Source organism: Silene latifolia, chromosome 7, assembly GCF_048544455.1.
Source record: "Silene latifolia isolate original U9 population chromosome 7, ASM4854445v1, whole genome shotgun sequence".
Lineage (NCBI taxonomy): Eukaryota > Viridiplantae > Streptophyta > Magnoliopsida > Caryophyllales > Caryophyllaceae > Silene > Silene latifolia.
The window spans coordinates 69,425,232-69,433,237 of NC_133532.1; the positions used below are offsets into that span (position 1 = coordinate 69,425,232).

General features: G+C 40.6%; 1 non-coding gene across 1 annotated transcript; it reads left to right on the top strand.

Annotated features, from left to right (window-relative positions):
- Window positions 1-7,581: 7,581 nt before the first annotated feature.
- Window positions 7,582-7,688, top strand: LOC141593648 (small nucleolar RNA R71). The gene has a single exon (XR_012521722.1). It is a non-coding gene; the product is annotated as a small nucleolar RNA R71 (small nucleolar RNA).
- Window positions 7,689-8,006: the final 318 nt, after the last annotated feature.

Here is an 8,006-nt window from a genome sequence, read left to right on the forward strand (position 1 = left end):
AAAATAAAGGATGAACAAAAAAGAGATTAAGGAAATAAAACTTGTATTAAAACTTGATTAATTGTTGATTACAAAACTAAAGAGAGATTTGATTGATATTAACTACTCTACGAATTGATATGAAGAACATGCTCTTCTAATTAGACAAATGGGGTATTTATAGTGGAAATTAGGTGGATGCATTAGGGTTAACTAAGGGCTTAAATAACGATTAAGTCCCTACTTAGGGAAACGCCGATATTTTCTGAGGGAAGGGCATCTTTCTTGATGCTTGAAGAAACGAATTTGCGCTGTCTTGGAATCCGTGCGTCTTAGGCACGGGACGGCCGGATTCCTGTGTCTCTGCCCGAGCGTCTTTGGGAGAAGACGGGCGTCTTCTGGATGCTGCTGCCCGGGCATCTTTGGTAGAAGACGCACGGATTGTGGTCCTGGGGACGGGCGTCTTCAGGGGAAGACGGGCGGATTGTCATACAGCGTACTTTCTTCTTCTTTTCTTCCCTTTTCTTCATAAAATCCTTGGGGATTTCCTTGGGGATGCAAGGATCTTTCCTCATCATTGCCCAACTACTATAATATGTACAAAGGCCTTCTAAACTTGTGTCTCCTTGATGCTTGGTCATTGGATTCAATCAATTTAGTCTCATTTTGCCATGAAAATGCAAGGTTTGCATTCCTTTCCTACCAAGGACACAAAACCTCAACGAATATGCAAAACAAAGAACTAAAGACAATAAATAACCCAAATATGCACTAAAAAGCATATGAACAAGGCTAATTCGGGGACTAAATATGCGCTAATTATGGTCACATCAAATATCCCCAAACCGAACCTTTGCTCGTCCCGAGTAAAGAGGTGACAAAGACTAGGACCATTATTTAAACTAACCTAATAACATAGCCGACATGAGACAATTAGCGGGTCTCACTCCGCCCCTTCAACTCACAACAAGACAACCATGAGGTAGGATGCCTTCTTGCAAGGCAAGGTGGGTCTTGCCAAAATGGCGACACATCCAAACATTAAGCAGCCAAAATCAAATAATGGATGCATCTACAAAAGGAATAGCCACTTCCTCATCAAGTGGCGGAGGCAACTAAAAGAGAACAAATTTAAGAGTATATATTCCGTCACAAATACTAGTTCAACAAATTACTAAGGCTAAGAGGATGGCACTAAATCACCTCCAAATGTGTTAAACTAGACTACTTTCGTCCTCAATTTCCAAATACTTTCGTCAAGAGCGATCAGATGGTATTGAATGATGATCCCCATGATGCTAGCATCATATGGCATGACAAGTCTGAGTTCTCTACAAAAGTAAAGGTCATGGATCGTCCCAAGCTCGACAAAGTGGCTTGACAAAAAGGCTTTTTGGGAATGAAATGCTCAAATCGTCATAAACAAGGGTGGATATGACTAGCATTCAAAATTTGACCTCATTCAACTTTCACATTTCAAAAATTAGAGACGGGGTTTGTCCCTTCCGTGCTAATGTCCTTTGCTTTCCCCAATCGCTTATTAGGCAACCGGTTAACCTCTAGACAATAGCTTTTCGGGGTGATAGTCACACTCTCGGGCGGTTGAATTCACAACCGTGTAGGGGCCCAATTCAATGGATCCCTCTCCAAAGCACATCAAAGTGGTACGCCTCCATTAAAGCAACTAAAATTCTCAATATTTCAACATTTCATAACATTTGAGGTTTCTTTGGCAATAAAACGTTTCCACATACAAAATCTTTGAAATGAGCACTTCAAACTTATTAATAGAAAGTATTTTTGGGTTGCCGTACCACAAGGTCAATCAAGGTCACCTAGACAAGTTAACCAAGTCCACATCGCACCACGGGGTTGGATAGGTGACTCACATGCAAACCCTTGACTAGGTTTTGGGTCATGGGTCGAAAGACACTAGTATGACACAATCTAGGGTGTTTTACAACCATTCTAGTAGGCGAAGTCTTAAGTTGAAAAAGTATTTGTAATGGCTTAGTTGCTCTTGTCAAAGTTCTCAATTAGGCACTTTTCAAAATATTTTATCTAGATGCAACTAAATGCCATGATGCAACTATTATATACATCCTAATACAAGTGATTCTACCAACTAATATGACATATAAACTAAATGCAAGTCCTAAGTTCACATTGTTATCCCGCATCCATAAAAATAAAGCCGCATAGTCATTAACATAAAGAGGAAAAAGGAGATTGGAAAGATCATACCATGCGGTCTTCAATATCCTCATGTCTCGGATGTGGCGTAGTCGATCAATGTGAACAAGGATAGAACAAACGCAATATATACAATAATATATACTTGACTACACTACAAAGGAAAAGAACTTGTTTTTTATTTTTCAATTTTCAAAATTTTATGGTTTTTTCGAAATTTTTCAATTTTTTTGTATAAAAGTTAAGTTAGAATTCCCCATCCCCACAATAATATGGGCATTGTCCTCAATGGCCAAAATGATGGGAAATTATGCAAACATGATGCATGATTTCTACACTAAATGCAAGCTACACTAATCTACACTACATGATGCATGGTTTTTGTTTATGACGGAGAGGATAATTTAGATTACCTCCCATTGTGTATGTATGTACTTCCCCAAAACGAGTTAGACATTATTGCTAATGTCCTAAGGTTGGGTGTAGTTCATGCACACACTATGCAATGCATGAAACTAAATTTGTCATTTTGGATTTTTAAAAGTGGGAACAATAAAATGAGAACACCTCAATGGGGCCGAGGTGTTAGTCCTCTATGGTGCTAGGACTACTCCAACAATGATCAAGATTAATAAAATACAACAAAGAGAGAAGTAGACAAACCTCAAGAGGGTAGGAGCCTCCAAAGCTTGCTAATCTTCCATCATATCATCACTATCATCATCTTCCTCACTAGAAGTGGACTCATCACCACTTCCCTCTTCACTTTGTTGTTCACCTTGCTCATCATCCTCTTCTCCTTCTTCACTAGCTTCTTCATCAATGTTATCGTCAACCTCTTCATCACCGACAACCTCATTATCACCCGGAAACTCACCCCTAGATGCATTCGGAAAGAAGACTTCCCTATCCGCCCAACTAGGCAAAGGACATGAAGGGTCAAGTAGTCCTTTCCTAGCTAAGTGAAGGAGGTGTGGATATTGGGCTAAGTAAGCATCTTCCTGGTCCTTGAAGGCTTGCTTGTGCATCTCTTGCATAAGAAGAGTCATATAATCTTTACTTGCTTCAACACCTTCGGGCTTGAACTCTTGGTACTTGAAAGGATAGGGTGGTGTGACAATGGAAGAGGAGGGCATTCCAATTTCACCCATTTCTTGTCGGATAATGTATTCGGCCTCTTTTGAAAAGGGAAGGAGATAGTTGGTCCGGTGGACACTTAAACGACAAATCTTCGAAGGCAAAGTAAAAGATCTAGCCTCACTAGTGAGCCACCCATACTTGGTGTCAAGAGGGTTATGAGAGACCCACTTGTACTTGTTTATCATAGTATCAATATCAATGAGATGACCACCCTTCTTTGCCTCATACTTGCTATCCTTGTTGAAGTTAGGATCAAAGTATTTAGCCAAAAGAGTGACTAGACCTCCATTCACAATGATGGTAGTGCCTTGCTTCCCACAATCAACGTTTAGCCATCTATCCACCAAAATCCTTAGAGAGTTGAAAGGCTTGGTGAATTCCCTTCCAATGTTCAAGGCCGACTCAAGAAGAACAAAATCGAGTTTGGTGAAATGGTTGGTGTCTTTTCTTGAAATGATGGTGTTCCCTACAACCTTGTGCCACACTGTAATGCCCGGATGGTGGACTAATAGAGCGCGACTAGCATGAAAGCTCTCGAATTTCCTTCCGGAAATTGCCTCCCAAAGAGGGTCGGGATCATATTTGCCAACATTCTTGAAATAACTCGGTGAATCACTAAGACCCAAAGCTTTACCCATTTCCTCAAAGGAGATGCGCCTACTAACATTAGCTAGGCGAAACTCGATGGTTTCCATAGTCTCAACCTTGTTAACTTTCAAAGAACTCAAAAATTCTAAGGTAAGGGAGGGGTATGTCAATTCTTTTGTTGTAAACAATTTCTCCAACCCCATGGCTTTAAAGAAGGCTCTAGTTTGCTCGAGGACACCCAACTTATCTAAGGCATCTTCAAAAATAAACTTGGTGGATAGAAATGATTTACTAGCAAACTTGGCAAAAGTGTCCCTATGGGATTTGGAAATGAAAATTACCTCCGGATAATTCGAAAGTTGAGCAATTTCCGGAGTGGTAGATGTTGTTGCTTCCATGGGAGGTTGTTGTTGTTGCACCTCCAGGTTTGGGCTAGCTACCACCATAGCCAATGCTTTCTTTGCTTGAAGACTCTTTTGTCTTGATGAGAGTGCCTTTGCCTTTGGTGCCTTTGTTGCTCCCTTTGTCTTTGACATTGATGAATAAACCAAGAAAAGAGTGAAAAATCTTCAATTTCTAGTGCACCCAAATCGATTTAAAGATGAAAGGCTTTGCCTTTATGAATTCAAACATCGACTCAAAGGTTGAAGATTTTGTGCTTGGTTTTGATTGTTGTTGAAAGAGGAGTGATTAATTTGTTGTTAAAAGGATGTTTTGATTTGTTTTTGGTGAATGTTGGGGAGGAATCTTGTTTTTGTAATGGAGAGGATGAGGGTTTTGGAGTTATGGGGTTTATGGGTAGTGTTTTGAATGAAGGAATGAGGAAATGAATGTGGGATGGGTTTATAATAAACCCGAAAAATTTGAAATGCAGGGTGAAGACGGGCGGCTTTCCTTCGGGACGCACGGATTCTGCCTGTTCTGGGTTCGGAAATTCTCGCCTAAGGACGGGCGGATTCTAGCAAAGACGGGCGGATTTGAAAAGACGGGACGGGCGTCTTTGAGAAAAGCCGGGCGGATTCCTTTCCAGGGATTTTACTCATTTTTTCTCAGCCAAAAGACGGGTGTCTTCTCTTTCAGGATGGGCGTCTTTATGAAGACGGGCGGATTCTATTGCAGGACGCCCGGATTCGTTAACAATCACAAAATTTCAAAATTCGGCTCGAAGGACGGCGTCTTCGCCCAATATGCTCGGATTGTCTGTAGACGGGCGGATTCTCTTGAAACCGCTCGGGTTCTACCCCTTTTACCCGGATTCAGTTCCATCCATGTACCTTGCATATCCCTTGTCATTTTTCATTCTTCAAAATCTCGTGTTCTTCATTGTGGGTGCACTACTAAGGCATGAATAGCCTAGGAAATTGCTATCCCCACACTAAGCTAAGGCACTACACATCAATTAAAATCATTAGTCCCTCCCTCACCTCTCTCAAACATGATAATCATCTTGATCAAGGCATAAAAAATCCAAAAATGACAAAAATGCAAATTAAGAATTAAAATGCGAGTTAGGGAGTTAGAAATATTTACAAATGGTGGTTTAGGGAGGACTCCACCAAACTCTCATTCTTGATGAGATGTCAAGGGGGCATGTCCAAGGTGTTGTTGATGTTGCTCAACACCTTGAAAAAGTAATCAAAAGCTTGTTCATTGTCGTGATAAAGTTCTTCAATAGATTTTTGCCCTTGTTATCGGTCTTGATCGATAGAATTACCAATGTAGGGATTGAAAATCCCTTCAAACTCATCGTCCCAAAGACCACAAACTCCATCTACTTGATCACTAAAGATCTCTAGAGTTGATAGAGACAACTCTCCCATTATCTTATTTTGGCCAATGAGGCCATCTTCTTCATTGCTTGACTTTGGTGAGCTTTGCAAGCTCTCTTTATTACAATTCACTTGCTCTTTGAATGGAGCATCTTCAATTTTCTTCTTCCATTGGAATTCCGACTTCTTCCTATCATCCTTACGGCTATAATGATCGATCATGAAACATGGTTCATGTAAACGGGGAGCTCTCATAGTTTTGTCAAGATTGAAAGTTATACTCTCATCTCCCACTTCTAGAGTGAGCTCTCCATGTTTCACATCAATCACCGCACCCGCGGTGTGTAAGAAAGGTCTTCCTAGAATGATTGGAATGTTGGAATCTTCTTCCATATCAACAATGACAAAGTCCACCGGGATGAAAAATTTCCCAATTAAATGACGGAACATCTTCCCATATCCCTAATGGTGTCTTCGTCGATCTATCGGCCATTTGGAGTGTGATATTGGTGCATTTAAGCTCTCCCATCCCCAACCTTTTACTCACCGAGTACGACATAACACTCACACTAGCCCCTAGATCACATAAGACTTTGTTGATCGTGGTGTCGCCAATGGTACACGGTATTGAGAAGCTTCCCGGATCCTTGAGTTTTGGAGGTGAACTCCCTTGAAGTATTGCACTACTCACCTTAGTGAAGGCGATAGTCTCAAGCTTCCGGATCGACTTATTCTTTGAGAGGATGTCTTTCATGTATTTCGCATAGGCCGGCACGTGATTGATTAATTCCGTGAAAGGAATTGAGACTTCTAAATTCTTCACAATTTCCATAAACTTTCCAAGTTGGTCATCAAATTTGGGCTTGGCTTGACGACTTGGAAAAGGAAGTCTAATCACAATGGGCTCCTTCTCCTTGACCTTGTCTTCATTTTTCTTTGAATTTTCTTCTTTTGATGATTCTCCATCTTTGGAGTTTTGCAGAATTTCTTCCTTATCACTAGTTTCCACGACTTCATCCTCAACTTGCTTCTTCGGTGCTTCATACCTTGTACCACTTCTCAAGTGAATGGCACTAACCGTTTCATGTCTTGGGGGATTACCTTGAGGTGGTAATTGCCCCTTTTGTCTTTGTGAGCTTGAGGATGCTAGTTGAGCCAATTGGTGTGAGCTAGAATGTTGTTGATGGTGGTTTCCTTTGGTTGACTTTCTTTTTGCATTTGAGTGAAAAATTCTTCTTGATTCTTTTGCATTTGAAGGACCGCTTTTTGAACATCAAAACCTTGGTCATTTTGTTTATTGTACGGATTTTGATTTTGGTAACCTTGGTTTTGGTTGTAAAAGGGTCTTTGATTTTGGTTTCTTATGGGAGATGGGGTGTATGTTGTTTGAGGGTTTTTAACATTTTGGCTTTTGTATGAGAGATTTGGATGGAATTTGGTGTTTTCATTGTAATAGTTAGAATAAGGGGTACCACTCTTGTATGCTTCGAAAGCATTCACTTGTTCATTTGTTCCCCTACATTCACTTGAGTCATGTCCCAAAGTTCCACAATTCTCACATATCCCACTTGGGATTGATGAGGATGCCGTCATGGCATTAACATGATGCTTTAGTGATTTCGAGGCTTCTTCAAATCTAGCCATAGCTTTTTCAAACTTCAAATTGATGGTATCAATGTGAGCACTAAGTTGAGCACCCAATTGAGTAACGGAGTCCACTTCATGCTTTCCTCCTCTAGTAGCCTTGCGAGGTCTACTATATTGTGAGTTATGGACCGCCATTTCCTAAATTTTGTTCCAAGTTTGATTGTCATCAATTTCGGTGAACATTTCATTTGATCCCATGATGAGAATGTTCCTTGAATCTTCATATAAACCGTTCCAAAATTGTTGTACCAAGAACCAATCGCTAAGTCCATGGTGAGGACATGAGCGACAAATTCCTTTGAACCGCTCCCAAGCTTCATACAAAGATTCTTCATCCCTGTGCTTAAAACCCGTAATTTGAGCTCTTAGCATGTTAGTCTTTTCCGGTGGGTAGAATTTTTTGTAGAAAGCTAGAGCCAACTTTTTCCAAGAATCTATTCCGAGAGTGGCCTTATCAAGGCCCTTCAACCATTGTTTCGCATTGCCAATTAGAGAAAAAGGAAATAAGACCCATCGAATTTGGTCTTGAGTTACACCGGTTTGAGAAATCGCATCACAATAGTCACAAAAGGTCTCAATATGAGAGTGAGGGTCTTCACTAGGCATCCCCCCAAATTGGCTCCTTTCGACTAATTGGATAAATGCGGATTTGGCAATGAAATTTTCGGTTAGATGTTGTGGTGTGGGAGT